Source organism: Pan paniscus, chromosome 18 (genome assembly GCF_029289425.2).
Source record: "Pan paniscus chromosome 18, NHGRI_mPanPan1-v2.0_pri, whole genome shotgun sequence".
Lineage (NCBI taxonomy): Eukaryota > Metazoa > Chordata > Mammalia > Primates > Hominidae > Pan > Pan paniscus.
This window is the reverse complement of record NC_073267.2, coordinates 30,676,049-30,696,552: the sequence shown is the minus strand read 5'-3', so window position 1 is coordinate 30,696,552 and position 20,504 is coordinate 30,676,049. Positions and strand designations below refer to the sequence as shown.

Below are 20,504 nucleotides of genomic sequence, written 5' to 3'. Positions count from 1 at the left end.
ACAGCACGAGCCACTGCGCCAGGCCAGTCAATAATAATTTAATTGTATATTTTAAAATAACTGAAAGAATATAACTGGGTTATTTGTAACACAAAGGATAAATGCTTGAAGGGATGGATACCCCATTTATCATGATGTGATTATTATGTGTTGCATGCCTCTATCAAAGTATCTCCTGTACCCTATAAATATATATGCCTACTATGTACCCACAAAAATTAAAAACAAGAAATTTAAAAAGTTAAAACAAACAAAAGAAAACACCCAGTGTGATACTGACCTAAGGGTAGATAGAGAAACAAATGGAGTAGAATAGAGAACCCAGAAATAAATCCTCACATATATGGTTAATTGATTTTCAACAATTGATTTTCAACTATTTTCCCTTGTTGAAAATAGTTGTTTAGACTATTCAATGGGGGAAAGGATTCGTATTTTTGACAAATGTTGGTGGGCAGGGGGAGGGGGAAACATGCAAAATAATGAGGTTAGACCTTTTCTGTACCCCACATAGAAAGCTTAGCTCACATACAAAAAATTAACTCAAAATGGATCAAAGATCTAAACTTAAGTGCAAAAACCATAAAAATCCTAGAATAAAACATAGGGGAAAATCTTCATCATATTGTATTTGGCAATGATTTCTTAGATATGATACCAAAAGCACAGGTAACAAAAGTAAAAATAGATAAAGGGGACTTCATCAAAATAAAAAGTTTTGTGTTTCAAAGAATACCAGCCACAAGGCCAGGCGCGGTGGCTCACGCCTGTAATCCCAGCACTTTGGGAGGCCAAGGCGGGTGGATCACGAGGTCAGGAGATAGAGAGCATCCTGGCTAACACCGTGAAACCCCATCTGTACTAAAAAAAAAATACAAAAAATTAGCCGGGCATGGTGGCGGGCGCCTGTAGTCCCAGCTACTCAGGAGGCTGAGGCAGGAGAATGGCGTGAACCCGGGAGGTGGAGCTCGCAGTGAGCCGAGATCCTGCCACTGTACTCCAGCCTGGGCAACAGAGCAAGACTCTGTCTCAAAAAAAAAAAGAATACCAGCCACAAAGTGAAAAGACAGCTCACAGAATGGGAAAAAGTATTTGCAAATCTTACATCTGATAAAGTACTTGTATCTAAAACATAGAAATAACTCTTACAATTCAATAAGAAAAAGAAAATTGACCAATTGAAAAATGGGTAAGGGGCCAGGCGCGGTGGATCACGCCTATAATCCCGGCACTTTGGGAGGCCAAGGCGGATAGATCACTTGAGGTCAGGAGTTCGAGACCAGCCTGACCAACATGGCGAAAGCCTTTCTCTACTAAAAATACAAAAATTAGCTGGGTATGGTGGCGTTTGCCTATTATCCCAGCTACTCGGGAGGCAGGAGAATCACTTGAACCTGGGAGGCAGAGGTTGCAGTGAGCCAAGATTGCACCACTGCACTCCAGCCTGGGTGATAGAATGAGACTCTGAGTCTCCAAAAAAAAATGGGGCTCTGAGTCTCCAAAAAAAAAGAATTCTGATACATACTACAACATGGATGAACCTTGAAAACATTGTGCTGGCTGGGCGCGGTGGCTCACGCCTGTAATCCCAGCACTTTGGGAGGCCGAGGCAGGCGGATCACGAGGTCAGGAGATTGAGACCATCCTGGCTAACACGGTGAAACCCCATCTCTACTAAAAATACAAAAAATTAGCCGGGCGTGGTGGCGGGCACCTGTAGTCCCAGCTACTCTGCTGAGGCAGAATAGCGTGAACCCCGAGAGGCGGAGCTTGCAGTGAGCCGAGATCGTGCCACTGCACTCCAGCCTGGGTGACAGAGCGAGACTCCATCTCAAAAAAAAAAAAAAAAAAAAGAAAGAAAACATTGTGCTAAATGAAAGTGGCCAGCCATAAACTATAGTCACATATCGTATGATTCCATGCATATGAAATGTCCAGAACAGGCAAATCTACAGGAAGATTAGGGACTGCCAGGGGCTGGGCACACAGGGGAATAGAGAATCACTGCCTAATGGATTTGGGGGTTTCCTTTGGGGTGATGAGAATGTTTTGGAGCTAGATCAAGGTGATGCTTTCAAACATTGTGAATTTACTTAATGCCACTGAATTGTACACTGTAAAATGGTTAAATGGTAAATTTTACATTGTATTTTACTACAATTTCTGTTTAAAAACTGAGCTTATTACTTTTTCTGTTTTTTCCTTTTGAGACAGTGTCTTGCTCTGTCGCCCAAGCTGGAGTGCAGTAGCACGACCATGACTCACTGCAGCCTCGACCTCCTGGGCCCAAGCGGTTCTACCATCTCAGACTCCCAAGTAGTTGGGACTACAGGTCTGCACCACCACACCTAGCTAATTGTTTTGAATTTTAGTAGAGATGAGATTTCTCTATGTTGCTCAGGCTGATCTGGAACTCTGGGGCTAAGGTGATTCACACGCCTCAGCCTCCCAAAGTGCTGGGATTATGGGCGTGAGCCACTGCGCCTGGCCTACTTTTTCTTCATATAAACTCCTCTTACTGTATCTTCATCTCAGGTTACAGTGTAATCATCTACCCAGTCTCCCAGGCAAGAAACCTCTGAGTCAGCCTGGACTCCACCCTCTGCCCTTATCCCACGCAATCCATGCATCACAGTCTTCCCAAAGCCTTCCCCTCCTCTCCATTCCCTTTGCTTCCTTCAGACATTCGTTGTCTCTCATCAGGGCTCAGCAGTGTCTCCTCACCCTTCTCGCTGCCTCCACCTCCTACTCCATTCAATGCATCTTCCACAGTGCCTCCTGAGTTTGTTTCCTAAAAGAGCAACCTCAAGACTCAGCTGCTCTGCCTGAAGAACTCTGCTGCCTCCAGCAGAAAGCTCCACCTTTTGAAACAGATATGATCCTCCAGCAATCCCAACACTGGGAGGCTGAAGCGAGAGGATCACTTGAGCTCAGGAGTTCAAGTCCAGCCTGGCCAACACAGCAAGACCTCCACTGAAATTCAAAAAAATTAGCCAGGCGTGGTGGCTGTAAGAATTAAAGAAAGAGGAGAGAAACATGAAGGGTGGTTTGACAGTCATCAGGGACAGGTTTATTTTGAATAATAAACTTGGCGGCTGGCCAAGTTAGGTCAGAGCCACCCTCTCTTACAGACTAAGAGTTTGTAAGGATTCAGGTTGGGAGAGTTTATCAGAGGCTTGGACTGCTTCTGTGTCTCTTTGTTGTGCTTATCTTGTGCTTATCTTTTTTCTGCAGCTATAGGCATATCCCCTGAGTCTGCTTTTAACTTCCCTATCTTAGTGCAACTGAAGGGAAAGAAATGTGCTTATTAAGGCCCATTTTCGTTTGTTTGTTTGTTTTGAGACAATCTCTCTCTGTCGTCCAGGCTGGAATGCAGTGGCGTGATCTAGGCTCACTGCAACCTCTGCCTCCCAGGTTCAAGGGATTCTCCTGCCTCAGCCTCCTGAGTAGCTGGGATTACAGGCGCGCGCCACCATGCCCGGCTAATTTTTGTATTTTTAATAGAGATGGGGTTTCACCGTGTTGATCAGGCTGGTCTCGAACTCCTGACCTCGTGATCTGCCCACCTCAGCCTCCCAAAGTGCTGGGATTACAGACATGAGCCACCACGCCCGGCCTAAGGCCCACTGTTTTACTGGGGCCCATTGTGTGAGGGTGAAGTTTGGCAGTTACCCAAGAGACTTTGCCCCCACCTCCCTCTATGCCCAAACTGTCTTATCTGTGTTTTCCTGTCTGCTCTTTCTGTCTGCTTGTAGTTAGAAGAGAAGTGATTTCCTTGAAATGCATGAGGCTAGAAAGGGAGCTGGAACTTAAAGGGGCGGTGTTTGTCCGAGATGACAGTGCTCTTGCTCCGTCAGTGTCATATGGTTGTAGTCCCAGCACCTTGGGACGCTGAGGCAGGAGGATCGCTTAAGCCTAGGAGCTTGAGGCTGCAGTGAACTGTGATTATATCACTGCACTCCAGCCTGGGCGACAGAGCAAGATCTTATCTCAAAATTAATGTATTATTATCATTATTAATTTTTTGAGACAGAGTCTTGCTCTGTCACCCAGGCTGGAGTGCAGTGGCAGAATCTCTGCTCACTGCAACCTTTGCCTCCCGGGTTCAAGCAATTCTTCTGCCTCAGCCTCCCTAGTAGCTGGGACTACAGGTGCACACCACCACGCCCAGCTAATTTTTGTATTTTTAGTAGAGACAGGGTTTTGCCGTGTTGGCCAGGCTGGTCTCAAACTCCTGATCTTGAGTGATCTGCCTGCTTTGGCTTCCCAAAGTGCTGGGATTACAGGTGTGAGCCACTGTGCCCAGCCTATTATTACTATTATTATTATTATTTTTGAGACGGAGTCTTGCTCTGTCGCCCAGGCTGGAGTGCAGTGGCACAATCTCGCCAGCCTATTATTTTTTTAAGAGATCCTTCAAAACCTGGCCTTAACTCTCCTTTCCAGCATCATCTCTCATTTTTCACTCCAGTCACATAAATGTCTCACAATTCTACCTACTCCATACCTCCATATTTTTGGCTGGTGCAGTTCTCTCTTCGGGTAACTTTCTCCCTTCTTTCTGCCTTGTACACATTTTCTCTTTCTTCAAGACCAGTCTCAAAGGTCACAGCCTCTGTAATGCCTATCACCACTCTCAGGATTGAGCTCCCATTCCCACTGAACCTCGGCAAGTCTCCACCTATAGTACCTAGCACCCTGCATGTAACTCTCTTGTAGAAAAAATCCATCTCCTTTGTTTTTTATTTATTTGTTTATTTATGTACGGAATCTCCCTTTGTCTCCCAGGCTGGAGTGCAGTGGTGCAATCATAGCTCACTGCAGCCTCCACTTCCTGTGCTCAATCCATCCTCCTGCCTCAGCCTCCCAAGTAGCTGGGACTACAGGCATGTGCAATCACACTCGGCTAATTTTGAAATTTTTTGTAGAGGTGGGGTCTCACTATGTAGTTGCCCAGGTTGATCTCAAACTCCTGCCCTCAAGCAGTCCTCCCACCTTGGCCTCCCAAGATGCTGGGCCAGGTGCTGTGGTACCATGCTAGATGGTATGTCACAGGTAGTCAGCGGTTCCTGGTAGTGACTATATTCAGAATGGTAGTTAAAAGTAATCAGTTTATTCTGCAGCAAGCACAGGGACACAGGAAGACAGTCCTGACTCCAGGGGCTAGCACCTGTTGGGGATTCTGGGATGCCAGGGCTAGCTCCAGTCCTAGGGAAACTGTATTGTCAGACAGGGCAACTGAGGCAGAAACCTTGGCCAACAGCAGAGAAGAGGAAAGGCAGGGGTCTGGTGGGCATCAGGGTTTCCAGGGCTCATCTCAGTCAGTTAGAGGAAGGCAATGGCTTTTTGGAGAACAGAATGAAGGACATATTGTGTGGGAAATGTCAGGGATGCCGCAAGGGAGGTGAATTAGCGGGGTGTGAACTCCATTGCTTAGCCTAAAGCTTTTCCTGGTCTTTCCATCTTCACTGGCCAAAGCAGCTGTCATACAATTGGGTCCTTTGCTGCTATGATTCCAGGGCTGGAAGGGTCCTTAAAGATATTCCAGCCAACGCCCTGGGTGATGCTAGAATTCCTTCTAGACTTTAGGCTTGATCCACACACTCCCAGAACTAGTAAAGCTCTCAGAGACCTGGGGACCTGGTATGCAGGGCCCACTCCTGCCTTCTCTGGGGGAATTTTCCCCACCACCTCCTTTCCTTGCCTGGTCCAAGTCCCAGCTTCCAGAAAGAGGTCCATACCTGAGATACCTCCACTTCCTCCTCCTCCAGAGCCAGCTTAAAGTCAGGAGGCAGCACAAGGCCGCGAAGCTCAGAAAGTCCCCCAGATTCCTCTGTGGTCAAGCCAGTTTCATTCAAATGAAGCTTGTTCCCTGAGGATTTGTTCATGGGGGAGTTATTGTGTACTTGATTATAGTTCCCATGGCTACTGGCTCACAGTGTGAAGGGAATGGGCATACATCCACGTCCTCCTGCAAAATTGGGATTTGACCTCATTTATAACCAAACATGCAGCAGGCAACCTTGCAAATTACACAGCATGAAGAGAGTCCAGAGAGTTCTGAATGACTTAGTAGAAAAGAACATTAAATAAAATAGTACATGCGGAAGGATGTGTTCTCTCCCTGGTTCAACTTAGGTGCATAATAGCTGTTCATAGCAGTATTAACCTTGACATCCAGAAGGGAGACCATTCAACTGAAAGGTTGCAAACTGGCAACCCTCAGTGGGAATCTCACCCATAGACCTATATATCCGATTTCAGAGTACTATGGTTTGAATGAGTCCCTCAAATCTCAGGTGTTGGAAAGTTAATCCCTGATGTAATACTGTTGAGAGGTGAGATCCTTAAGAAGCAATTAGGTCAATGGATTAATGCCATTATTTCAGGAATGGGTTTGTTATAAAAGCAAATTCAGCCCCCTCTTTCTCTCTCTCATGCTCTCTTGCCACGTGATGATGTCTCACCAGAGGCAGCTCCTGTATCTTGGACTTCACAGCCTCTAGAACCATAAGCCAAATAAATGTCTATTGTTCCTAAACTACGCAGACTGTGATATTCTGTGATAGCAACATGAAGTGGACACAGAGTGTTTAAAACTTGCTTTGAGTCAACTTAAAAAAAATCAGTATCTTTCACTGAAAAAAAAAAATCCAGGCCGGGTGCAGTGGCTCACACCTATAATCCCAGCACTATGGGAGGCCGAGGTGGGTGGATCACGTGAGGCCAGGAGTTCAAGACCAGCCTGACCAATATGGTGAATCCCTGTCTCTACTAAAAATACAAAAATTAGCCAGGTGTGGTGGCAGGCACCTGTAATCCCAGCTACTTGGGAGGCTGAGGCACGAGATTCGCTTGAACCCAGGAGGCAGAGGTTGCAGTGAGCCGAGATTGTGCCACTGCACTCCAGCCTGGGTGACAGAGCAAGATCCTGTCTCCAAAACAAACAAACATCCAGATTCCAGTGTCAATGTCCTTCTGTTAAGGGCCACCAAGAACACACCTAAAAGAAAGTTTTAAAACAACGTTGGAGGACTGAGTGTGGTGGTTCATGCATGTAATCCCAGCTCTTTGGGAGGCTAAGGTGGGAGGATTGCTTGAACGTAGGGGTTTGAGACTAGCCTGGGCAACATGATGAAACTCCATCTCTACAAAAAATACAAAAAATTAGTGGGGTGTGGTGGCATGTGCCTGTAGTCCTAGCTACTCAAGGGGGCTGAGGTGGGAGAATCACCTGAGCCTGGGAGGTTGAGGCTGCAGTAGGTCATGATTGCACCACTGTACTCCAGCCTGGGCAAGAGAATGAGACCATGTCTCAAAAAAAAAAAAAACAACCCAAAACAAAAAACAAAGGCAGTTTTACGGACTCATAGCAATAAGGCAGACCCACATAATATGGGGAACTCTAAGGCATCTCAGAAAGAGGTGTTGAAGATGACTTAGACTGGGCATGGTGGCTCCCGCCTGTAAGCCCAGCAATATGGAATGCCAAGGCAGGAAGATCGCTTAGGCCCAGGAGTTCAAGACCAGCCTGGGCAACATAGTGAAACCCCACGTGTCTAATTAAAAAAAAAAAAAAAAAAAAAGACTTATTGTAGGACTTATGCTCGTGTTATGTTTCAGGAGAGGATTTGAGGCAAGAGGGTTTGCTCTGGTTTGGATGCATCAGGAAGGAAGGGGTAATACTTTTTTTTTTTTTTTTTTTTTTAGATGGAGTCTCGCTCTGTCTCCAGGCTGGAGTGCAACAGCGCGATCTCGGCTCACTGCAAGCTCCGCCTCTCAGGTTCATGCCATTCTCCTGCCTCAGCCTCCCGAGTAGCTGGGACTACAGGTGCCCGCCACCACACCCAGCTAATTTTTTTGTATTTTTAGTAGAGACGGGGTTTCACTGTGTTAGCCAGGATGGTCTTGATCTCCTGACCTCGTGATCTGCCTGTCTTGGCTTCCCAAAGTGCTGGGATTACAGGCATGAGCCACCGCACCCGGCCAGGAAGAGGTAATTCTATGTCTGAGTACCGTAATTTTCAACTGAAAGGTGGGAGAAAGGAGCAGGACTAAATAGTTTGGACAATGTTCTTGTTTTTGTCTGTGTTCAGACATCATGAGTACACAGTGGCCTTGTTTTTGTCTGATCCACCACAGTCATAGAGTGGCCTTGTCTCTGTCATGGTGTTCTATAAAATTGTTGATGTTGGCTGGGTGCAGTGGCTCACGCCTGTAATCTCAGCACTTTGGGAGGCCAAGGCAGGTGGATCACCTGATGTCAGGAGGTTGAGATCAGCCTGGCCAACATGATGAAACCCCACCTCTATTAAAAAAAAACAAAAATTAGGCCGGGCACGGTGGCTTACACCTGTAATCCCAGCACTTTGGGAGGCCGAGGCGGGTGGAACACCTGAGGTCAGAAGTTCAAGACCAGCCTGGTCAACATGGTGAAACCCTGTCTCTACTAAACATACAAAAATTAGCCAGGTGTGGTGGCGGGCGCCTGTAGTCCCAGCTACTCGGGAGGCTGAGGCAGGAGAATCGCTTGAACCTGGGAGGCAGAGGTTGCAGTGAGCCAAGATCACGCCATTGCGCTCCAGCCTAGACAACAAGAGCGAAACTTCATCTCAAAAACAAAACAAAACAAAACAAAAATTAGCCGGGCATGATGGCGGGCGCCTGTAATCCCAGCTACTTGACACCAGCCTTGGTGACAAGAGCGAAACTCCATTTCAAAAAAAGAAATTGCCAACATGGGCCAGGTACAGCCGCTCATGCTTGTAATCCTAGCACTTTGGGAGGCCGAGACAGGCGGATCACCTGAGGTCGGGAGTTCGAGACCAGCCTGGCCAACATGGCGAATCCCTGTCCCTACTAAAAATACAAAAATTAGCTGGGCGTGGTGATGTGTGCCTGTAGTCCCAGCTACTCAGCAGACTGAGGCATAAGAATTGCTTGAATCTGGGAAGTGGAGTTTGCAGTGAGCCCATATCACGCCACTGCACTCCAGCCTGGGCAACAGAGCAGGACTCTGTCTCAAAAAAAAAAAAAAAAAAAAAAAGCCATTAGATGGTAAATTTCATGCAATGTATTCTAAAATTTAAAGTATTATTTATTTTTTAAGAGATGGGGTCTTGCTCTTTTGCCTAGGATGGAGTGCAATGGCATGATCAAGGCTCACTGCGGCCTCTACCTCACGAGCTCAAAGGATCCTCCTGCTTCAGTCTCTCAAGTAGCTGGAACCATAGGTGCACACCACAATGCCCGGCTAATCTTTTTAATTTTTTTAGAAGTGAGGTCTCCCTTTGTTGCCCAGGCTGGTCTTGAGCTCCTGGTCTCAAGTGATCCACCCACCTCAGCCTTGCAAAGTGCTGAGATCACAGATGTCGGCCACCAAGCCTGGCCAAGGAAAGTATCTTAACAGGTAACTGACACAATAATAAAACTTGTTTGTTGATCCTTGGATTCACATTTCCCAAATGAAAAGACATATGTCACCTTCTCCTGCGGAATACAACAGAACAAGATTAGTTATTTGATTACTCGGTACCTTTTTTATTTTCTTCCTTTCTTCTTCTGCTTTTTTATGGTAGGGGGGTGATGGGTTCATCTCACTCTGTCGCCCAGTTTGGAGTGCAGTGGTGGTCATAGCTCTCTGTAGCCTCGATCTCCTGGGCTCAAGCAATTTTTTCCCACCTCAGCCTCTTGAGTAGTTAGACATACAGGCATACATCACCACACCTAGCCAATTAAAAAAATTTTTTTTTTGTAGAGACAGGGTCTTGCTGTGTTGCCTAGGCTGGTCTTGAACTTCTGGCCTCAAATAATTTTCATGCCTCAGCCTCCCAAAGTGCTGGGATCACAGATGTGAGCCACCACACCTGGCCCTTTTCCTTTTTTTCAATTTAATTTAATTTTATATGCAGAGGTTACCAGGGCATGTTGTGTGATGCTGAAGATTGGGCTTCTGCTGATCACATCGCCCAAGTAGGGAACAATAGCAAGTTTTTCAGCCCTTTCTCCTCCCTCCCTCCCCTCTGCAGTCCCCAGCTTCTATTGTTCTCATCTTTATGTCCATGTGTACTCAATGTTTAGCTCCTACTTACAAGTAAGAACATATGATATTAGGTTTTCTGTTTCTGTGTTAATTCACTTAGGATAATGGCCTTCAGCTGCATCCATGTTGCTGCAAAGGACATGATTTTGTTCATTTCTATGGCTGTGCATTACCCGTTTTCCTACCCTTTGTTCTGTTATTCATATTGCCTGTTATTGTCTTTAATACCCTTTTAATTAAAGTTTTCTTTATCTGATCTTCCTTATCTTCATCCTGTTACCTTTGACTCTCTATGGTCTTCTTTTGTAACTCAAGAAAAATTTGGCTCACACCTCTAATCCCAGCACTTTGGGAGGCCAAGGCGAGTGGATCACCTGAGGTCAGGAGTTCGAGACTAGCCTGGCCAACATGGTGAAACCCCATCTCTACTAAAAATACAATAACTAGCCAGGCATGGTGGCAGGCACCTGTAATCCCCGCTACTTGGGAGGCTGAGGCACAGGAATCGCTTGAACCTGGGAGGTGGAGGTTGCAGTGAACCAAGATGGTCCCATGCGGTTCCCATGATAGTGAATAAGTCTCACGAGATCTGATGGTTTTATAAAGGGCAGTTCCCCTGCACACACTCTCTTGCCTGCCACCATGTAAGACGTGTCTTTGCTCCTCCTTCGCCTTCTGTCATGATGGTGAGGCCTCCCCAGACATGTGGAACTGTGAATCTATTAAACCTCTTTTTCTTTATAAATTACCGAGTCTCAAGTATCTCTTCATAGCAATATGAAAATGGACTAATACACCCATAATAATTTAAAATTAAAAAATTAGCAGGCCGGGCACAGTGGCTCACGCCTGTAATCCCAGCACTTTGGGAGGCTGAGGAGGGCAGATCACGAGGTCAGGAGATTGAGACCATCCTGGCTAACATGAGGAAACCCTGTTTCTACTAAAAAAAATACAAAAAAATTAGCCGGGCGTTGTGGCGGGCGCCTGTAGTCCCAGCTTACTCAGGAGGCTGAGGCAGGAGAATGGCGTGAACCCGGGAGGCGGAGCTTGCAGTGAGCCAAGATCGTGCCACCGCACTCCTGCCTGGGCGACAGAGCGAGACTCCATCTCAACATCAACAAAATAATAATAAAAAAAAAAAAGTAAAAGAATTTTTTAAAGTGCAGCAGAAAAAATAATTTTTTAAATGCTATGTGATGCTAATCATCTCCACATGAGCAGTTTATCTCTCCAGTAAATTATGTATTACAGTAAAAAGTGATCTCTTGTGGTTCTCCTGTGTTCTTTATTGTGTTTAGTGCAATACTGTAAGCCTTGTATAACACCATGGGACCCACGTGAAGTGCCAGTAGTAATGCTGGAAGTGCTTCTAAGAAGCAGGGAAAAGTCATGACATTACAAAAAAAAGTTCAACTGCTTGACATGTAATGTGGATTGGGGTCTGCAGCTGTGGCTGCCCACCATTTCAGACAGATGATTCATCTTATAAACATACGACATAAACTTATGGTATGCATAATACAGTACAGTACCATAAATATATTTTCTCTTCCTATGATTTTCCTAATAACATTTTCTTTTCTCTACTTTACTTTGTTGTAAGACTACAGTATATAATATATAAAACATGCAGAGTATGTGTTAATTGACTGTTTCTGTTATTGGTAAGGCTTCTGGTTCACAGTAGGCTATTGGTAGTTAAGTTTGGGGGGAGTCAAAAGTTATATGAGGCCAAGGCCAGGGGCAGTGGCTCACACCTGTAATCCCAGCACTTTGAAAGGCAGAGGTGGGCAGATCACTTGTGGTCAGAGTTCAAGACCAGCCTGGCCAACATGGTGAAACCCCATCTCTATTAAAAATACTAAAATTAGCTGGGTGTGGTGGCGGACACCTGTAATCCCAGCTATTTGGGAGGCTGGAGCAAGAGAAGCACTTGAACCCAGGAGGCGGAGGTTGCAGTGAGCTGAGATCACACCACTGCACTCCAGCCTGGGTGACAGATCGAGGCTCTGTCAAAAAAAAAAAAAAAAAAAAAAAAAGGCTGAGGTGGGAGGATTGCTTGAGGCCAGGAGTACAAGACCAGCCCAGGCAACATATTAAGACCTTATCTCTACAAAAGAAAAATAGTTATACATGGATTTTCAACTGTGTTGGGGTTGGCACCCCTAACCCCCACAATGTTCAAGGGTCAACTGCAGGAAGACTTGAAAATTGAAATTACTCCTTGGCTTATGGGCTGAAGAACAGATACTGCATTAGTAGGCAGGAAAACAGCATTAATTTCCTTGTACATCTCCATTAGAGCTCTTGGATGACCAGAGGAACTGTCATAATATTTTGAAAGGAATCTCTTTTTCTGAGCACTAGGTCTCAACAGTGGGCTTAAAATATTCCATGAACCATGCTATAAACAGACATGTGGCCATTCAGGCTTTTTTGTTCCATTAATAGGGGACAGGCAGAATGGATTTAGCATAATTCCTCAGGGCCCTAGGACTTTCAAAATGGTTAATGAGCATTGGCTTCAACTTAAAGTCACCAGACCAGTTGCATTAGTCCCTGACAAGAGAGTCAACCTGTCCTTCAAAGCTTTGACTTCTCCTCTCTAGCTATAAAATTCCTAGATGGCATCTTCTTCCAATAGAAGGCTGTTTTGTCTACATTGGAAATCTGTTGTTTAGTAAACCATCTTCATCAATTATCTTACTAGATCTTCTGGATAACTTGCTGCAGCTTCTACACAGCACTTGCTGCTTCATCTTGCACTTTTATGTTCTGCAGATGGCTCATTTCCTTAAATCTCATGAACTAGCCTCTGCTACCTTCAAATTTTTCTCCTGCAGCTTCCTAATCCCTCTCAGTCTTCATAGTAATGAAGACATTTAGAGCTGTTGTGGCTGTTTTGATCTATTCAGGCCACTAAAACTTTCTCCATATCAGCAATCAGGCTGTTCCAGGTTTTTTTTTTTCTTTTGAGACAGAGTCTCGCTCTGTTGCCCAGGCTGGAGTGCAGTGATGCAATCTTGGCTCACTGTAACCTCTGTCTCCTGGATTCAAGTGATTCTCCTGCCTCAGCCTCCTGAGCAAGACTCCACCGCAAAAACAAACAAACAAACAAAAAACACTTGCTCAACACAGGGTTGCCACACATCTTCAATTTGTAAGAAATGCAATATCTGTGAAGAGCAATAAAGTGAGGTGTAATAAAACAAGGAGTGCCTGTGTATAATTTTCATTTAAACAATTTATGAAAACCATCACAATTTACTTAACTCATAAGATCAACATAAATACATTGAGAAGGCTTAAATCATGAGGGCCAGGAGCAGTGAGTGGTTCATGTCTGTAATCACAACACTTTGGGAGGCCAAGGTGGGAGAACTGCTTGAGCCCAGGAGCTCAAGATCAGCCTGGGTAACATGTGAGACCCTGTCTATACAACAACAACAAAAAAATTAGCTGGGCATGGTGGTGTGTGCCTGGGGTCCCAGCTACTTGGGAGGCTGAGAGAGGAGGATCTCTTGAGCCCAGAAGGTTGAGGCTGCAGTGAACCATGATCATGCCACTGCAGTCCAGATGGGGTGACAGAGTGGGACCCTGTCTCAGAGAGAGAGAGAGAGAGAAAGAGAATTAACCCTGTTCTTGTACAAACCAAAATATCACACTGGCATCATTTTTACATGAGTGAATAAAAAATTTAACTGAATCATGCCAAAAGCTCTTCTTTTGTCTTGGAACTAAGACCTTTTTTTTTTTTTTGAGATGGAGTTTTTGCTCTTGTTGCCCAGGCTGCAGTGCAGTGGCAAAATCTCGGCTCACAGCAACCTCCACCTCCTGGGTTCAAGCGATTCTCCTGCCTCAGCCTCCCGAGTAGCCGGGATTACAGGCACCCGCCACCATGCCTGGCTAATTTTTTTGTATTTTTTTTAGTAGAGACGGGGTTTCCCCGTGTTAGCCAGGATGGTCTCGATCTCCTGACCTCGTGATCCGCCCTCCTCGGCCTCCCAAAGTGCTGGGACTACAGGCGTGATAGATCTTTTCTTCTAACTGGAAGAGCAAAGGCTATTACATAAATATACTTTTTAGTGCCTGTATGTACAGACACTATATATATATACGTATATACATGTATTTTTTTTTGTATAGACAGGGTCTCACATGTTACCCAGGCTGATCTTGATATACATGTATATACGTATATATATATGATTTTCTGTTTCTTTTAGCATTTTAGGCATTTCTATTTCTTTTAGGACTGGATTTACCTAGACTGTGCACATACAACTGAAAAATTTTTTGATTAGTTAATCTTTAAAGCTTTCCAAGAGAGGTAAGGAAAAAGAGAATGAAATGGACAGCAGGAAAATGTGAGAAGACAATGAGATACCATCTCACACCAGTTAGAATGGCGATCATTAAAAAGTCAGGAAACAACAGGTGCTGGAGAGGATGTGGAGAAATAGGAACACTTTTACACTGTTGGTGGGACTGTAAACTACTTCAACCATTGTGGAAGCCGGTGTGGCGACTCCTCAGTGATCTAGAATTAGAAATACCATTTGACCCGGCCATTCCATTACTGGGTATATACCCAAAGGATTATAAATCATGCTGCTATAAAGACACATGCACACATATGTTTATTGTGGCACCATTCACAATAGCAAAGACTTGGAACCAAGCCAAATGTCCAACAATGATAGACTGGATTAAGAAAATGTGGCACATATACACCATGGAATACTATGCAGCCATAAAAAATGATGAATTCATGTCCTTCGTAGAGACATGGATGAAGCTGGAAACCATCATTCTCAGCAAACTATGGCAAGGACAAAAAACCAAATACCGCATGTTCTCACTCATAGGTGGGAATTGAACAATGAGAACACATGGACACAGAAAGAGGAACATTACACACTGGGGACTGTTGTGGGGTGGGGGGAGGGGGGAGGGATAGCATTAGGAGATATACCTAATGCTAAATAACGAGTTAATGGGTGCAGCACACCAACATGGCACATGTATACATATGTAACAAACCTGCACGTTGTGCAAATGTACCCTAAAACTTAAAGTATAATAATTAAAAAATTAAAAATAAAACTAAATTCCTAGAAATAAAAGCACTTTGAACATAAAAAAAAAAAAAAGAAAATGTGAGAAGAAGCTACTTCAGACAAACATGAAATTATCACTCCAAAAGGCTAAGGTTATATTCCCTCTGCAAGGAGAAGGAAGGCAGTTTAAACATAGGAAAATAGATTTTGACATATAAACACTGTCTTAGTCCATTCTGTGTTGCAATAGAATACCTGAGGGGCTGGGTACTTTATTTTTAAAAATTTATTTCTTACAGTTCTGGAGGGTGGGAATTCCAAAGTCAAGCAGCCACATCTGGTGAGGGCCTTCTTTTTTTTTTAGATGGAGTTTTGCTCTTGTTGCCCAGGCTGGAGTACAATGGCACGATCTCAGTTCACTGTAGCCTCCACTTCATGGACTCAAACAATTCTCCTGCCTCAGCCTCCAAAATAGCTGGGATTACAGGCACGCACCACCAAGCCTGGCTGATTTTTGTATATTTAGTAGAGACGGGGTTTCACCATGTTGGCCAGGCTGGTCTCAAACTCCTGACCTCAAGTGATTCGCCTGCCTCAGCCTCCCAAAGTGCTGGGATTACAGGTGTCAGCCACTGTGCCTGGCTGACAGCATTTATTAATATGCAAAATAGGTAAATGAAATATTGCCTATGTTAAACAAAATAATCTTTGTTTTTAACAAACAAGGCAAACAGTCTCACAAAGGTTTCTTCCCTTTGTGTTCTGAGGCACCTCCCAAACGAACAATCTTGTTATTATCAAAAGTTCCACCAAATGGCTACGGCAATTACAAACTGTCCCTGGTGAAATTGTGTCAGTTACAGATATATGGGTACAAGTTATTGCAATCGTGAGAAAACATGAAGGGAGCAGGTCTTTGGCCCAATTTTAGTTGTGACTGGGGTCTAAAAGAATGGTGCTTATACAACTTCGTATCTCTAGAATGTGGCCAAACACCATCGCTGATCAGAGGCCAGAGAAAGCCCCCTGATACTGAGCAGAAGAAATGAAACAAAGCAGTTTGCAAGGACATAGACAAAACCAAAGAAATCCTTTTTAAGGCTTTGAAATGGTGACCTGGGGCCGGGCGTGGTGGCTCATGCCTGTAATCCCAACACTTTGGGAGCCAGAGGTGGGTGGATCACCTGAGGTCAGGAGTTCGAGACTAACCTGGCCAACATGGTGAAACCCTGTCTCTATCAAAAATACAAAAATTAGCCGGACATGGTAGCAGGCACCTGTAATCCCAGCTACTCAGGAGGCTGAGGCATGAGAATCACTTGAACCCGGGAGGTGGAGGTTGCAGCTGAGCTGAGATTGTCCTATTGCACTTCAGCAGGCAACAAGAGTAAAACTCTGTCTCAAAAAACAAAAACAAAAAAGAAATGGTGACCTGGGCAAAGTTTACCCAAAGGACATTAGTCTGAGAATACCTTCCGAATTGTACAGTCTCTGGAGCTGGTTATAGGACACACTTACTGGCTCTTGGTTGCTGGAGTGATTTCTCTGGTTAATTCTGATAACAAATAAGACTCTCGGATGCTAACTAGTTGCACAACCCCTCAACAGTTGGCATCCCTACCTTCCTAGAGGGATAAGTTGTGTTCGGTCACCAGAGATTCAGCAATAATAGGTTTGTGATGCCCTTAGACATCCGAGGCTACACATCCATCCTTTTCTTTTTTTTTTTTTTTTTTGAGACAGAGACTTTTTTTTTTTTTCTCTGTCGCCCAGGCTGGAGTGCCATGGCACGAACTCGGCTCACTGCAACCTCTGCCTCCCGAGTTCAAGCGATTCTCCTGCCTTGGCCTCCCAAGTAGCTGGGATTACAGGCACCTGCCACCACACCCAGCTAATTTTTTGCATTTTTAGTAGTCAGGGTTTCACCATTTTGGCCAGGCTGGTCTTGAACTCCTGATCTCAGGTGATCCACCCACCTCAGCCTCCCAAAGTTGCTGGGATTACAGGCCTGAGCCACCTCGCCCAGCCTACATCCATCCTTTTTATATCGACTTTGCCTCTTATAGACAAACAATATTCAAAATACTAGACAAGAAAACACCATAGGAATGAGTGTAGAAGGACAGAAAACAATTGCACCAAGGACAAAATAAATATCTGATCAGATAACCAAAAATCCAGTGTGGGGGCCTTATTCCAGGAGTAAAAAAACTGAAAAACCAAATAAACCCAATGCTTGGCAGGGCATGGTGGCTCACATCTATAATCCCAGCACTTTGGGAAACCAAGGTGGGAGGACTGCTTTGAGCTCAGGAGTTTGAGACCAGCCTGGGTAACATAGTGAAACCCTATCTCTACAAAAAAATATATATATAAAACTTAACCGGCATTCCTGGGTGTGGTGGCTCATGCCTGTAATCCCAGAACTTTGGGAGGCCAAGGCGAGCAGATCATGGGGTCAGGAGTTTGAGACCAGCCTGACCAACATGGCGAAACCCCATCTTTACTAAAAATACAAAACTTAGCCAGGTGTGGTGGCGCATGCCTGTAATCCCAGCTACTCAGAAGGCTGAGGCAGGAGAATTGCTTGAACCCGGGAGGCAGAGCTTGCAGGGAGCAGAGATAGCGCCACGGCACTCCACTCTGGGAGACAGAGCGAGACTCTGTCCCCCGCCAAAAAAAAAAAAAAAAAAAATTAACCGGCATTGGTTAATTTTAGTGCCAGCTACTCAGGAGGCTGAGACTGGAGAATCACTTGAGCTGGGAAGCAGAGGTTGCAGTGAGCTGAGTCGTACCACTGCACTCCAGCCTGGTCAACAGAGTGAGACCCTATCTCAAAAAGTAAAAAATGAAAAATAAAAAATATGGCCAGGCATGGTGGCTCACGCCTGTAATCCTAGCACTTTGGGAGGCCGAGGCGGGTGGATCACCTGAGGTCAGGAGTTTGAGACCAGCCTGACAAACATGGAGAAACTGTCTCTACTACAAATATAAAATTAGCCAGGTGTGGTGGTGCATGCCTGTAATCCCAGCTACTCAAGAGGCTGAGGCAGAAGAATTGCTTGAACCCAGGAGGCGGAGGTTGCGGTGAGCCGAGATCGCGCCATTGCACTTCAGCCTGGGCAACAAGAGCGAAACTCCGTCTCAAAAATTAATTAATTAATTAAAATAAAAAGTAAACCCAATGCTTAAGGGTATCAACACAATATCAGAACTCAATTAGCTTCCAACCATCAGCAGGTTGGCACCTCAGCGACATAAGCAGTTTCAGGTGTGCATACAATGACGAGTCAAGGGTCCCAGTCCCAGGCAGTGAGGGCTTCAGCTGAATCTTTGTTGCTCCTCCATTTCTGATAGTACCCTCCAACCAAGGACCACCAGGAAGCACCTGTAGTTGAACAAGGGAGGCTGAACACCAAGGACATCTCAGCAAGAACATGTGTGAAAGGACTTATTACAGGATTGGAACTTTCGTTAGGGGACTTCCTAGGCGGGTCCAAAAAGGGGGGCATTTGCTCTGGGTTGGATGCTATCAGGAAGTAGGGATAATTCTTTTTGGTTATCTTAATAATTCTTATCTAGAAGATGGGAGGAATGAATCAAGCTAAAACTGTACTTGGTAAAGCAGCAGCAGTGGCCAGGTGCAGTGGCTCACGCCTGTAGTCCCAGCACTTTGGGAGGCCAAGGTGGGCATATCACCGGAGGTCAAGAGTTCGAGACTCACCTGGGCAACTTGGTGAATCCCCATCTCTACTAAAAATACAGAAATGATCTGGGCATGATGGTGGGTGCCTGTAATCCCAGATACTCTGGAAGCTGAGGCAGGAGAATCGCTTGAACCTGGAGGTGGAGGTTGTGGTGAGCCAAGATTGCATCACTGCACTCCAGCCTGGGTAACAGAGCAAGACTTCATTTCAAAAACAAAACAAAACAAACAAAAACAACAACCAAAAAAAAAGCAGCAGTAACTTACGCTGTGGGAGAGAGGATTGTGTTGGTAATTTTTGTGGTTTGGACAATGTTCTTGTTTCTGTATTGAGGCTTTATTATGGAATGGTCTTTTTCTAGATAATCAGTCAGAGAGTGACCTTGTCTGATGTTTTTTGTGAAATTATTTTGCTCAACAGGACACCACCATGGCCGCGCTGTTGGTGCCAGGCCAGCTCCTAGCAACATCAAGGCTTCTGGAGTGAGGGTGCAAACCAGCTCCCAGCTGGCAGCAGTTGCTTTTCTCTTTTACACCGCCACACTCGAAATCAGAAAATTGGCAACCCCTTTGGTAGAACATGAGCTCCCGGTCACTACAGGCCCATTTATACCCAGTAACAGGCCCACGTCACACATTTACACTCCGACCTTCCTCCTGCGTGTGCATCCCTTACACCAACCACGCCCAGAGAAAAGTCACTCGTCTAGCATCTCCCAGGGACCTGCTGGCAGGGCTGAAGATAGAACTCTGACTCTGTGTTTTCCCTCCAGCAACCCCCCTTGCTAGACATTAAGGCAGATTGTTAAATCCCTGATGTATCGGCTTCTAAACTGGATGCAGATCGGGTCAGATAAAAACACTTCTCAGTGCACCTTCTTGTCAACAGTGGGTTCCTATCTATTCTTCTTTCTTTTGGGATTGGGTGCTAGGTCCCACGACATTAGCTGGGATTCTAAGACCTTTGCTCAGCTGCTGCGGCCACCACTGACACGCCCTCTGCTCCTCAAATACGGAGAACAGTTCAGTGTTCCTGCCTGAGGATCTCTGCATTTGCCTTCCCTCTGCCTGGAACTCTTCCCTCACATCCGCTTCCCAGCTTCAGCTCGGCATCACCTCCTCAGAGAGGCCTTCCATCCTTGGTGCCCGGGCACCACTGCTACCCGTTTTGGCCTCTGTTTTTTTTTTTTTTTTTTTTCAAAGGACGTTATGTTGCCCAGGCTAGAGTGCAACGGTCCGATCACGGATTACTGCAGCTTCCAACTCCTGGCTTCAAGCGCTCCTTCTGCCTCGGCCTCCCGAGTAGCTAGGCTTACAGGCTGGGGTTACAGGTGTGAGCCACAGCGCCCGGCCGCTTTGGCCTCCTTTAAGAGCTTCCCTCCGCGCTTTGTTCGCAGTTCTGGTCACGGTCTGTTCAGTGCGCTGGGCTGGGAGGCGGGAAACTGCCCAATGCCCAGACCTCTCTGTCTGTTTCCCCCCAAGCTCGTGAAGCTCTCTGACAGCAGAGACCCAATCACGAGGTGGAGACTTCGCTTTCCACATCGGGCAGGGGGTCGGCCGCATCCTCGATCTGGTCCTGGTGACTCGAGACCAGAGAGGAGCGCACGTCGACCTGCCCGGGGAACCCGCAGGCCACACGCCAAACCTCTACGGGATCCCCCCAGCAAGGCCACTGCGCATGCTCCATACTCGC

General features: G+C 45.6%; 1 long non-coding RNA gene across 1 annotated transcript; it reads right to left on the bottom strand.

Moving 5' to 3' along the window:
- Positions 1–14,536: 14,536 nt before the first annotated feature.
- Positions 14,537–20,436, bottom strand: LOC129394232 (uncharacterized). The gene is made up of 3 exons (XR_008621388.2): positions 19,079–20,436; positions 18,830–18,994; positions 14,537–18,493 (listed from the first exon to the last, which is right to left on the bottom strand). It is a non-coding gene; the product is annotated as an uncharacterized LOC129394232 (long non-coding RNA).
- Between the last annotated feature and the right edge of the window lie 68 nt (positions 20,437–20,504).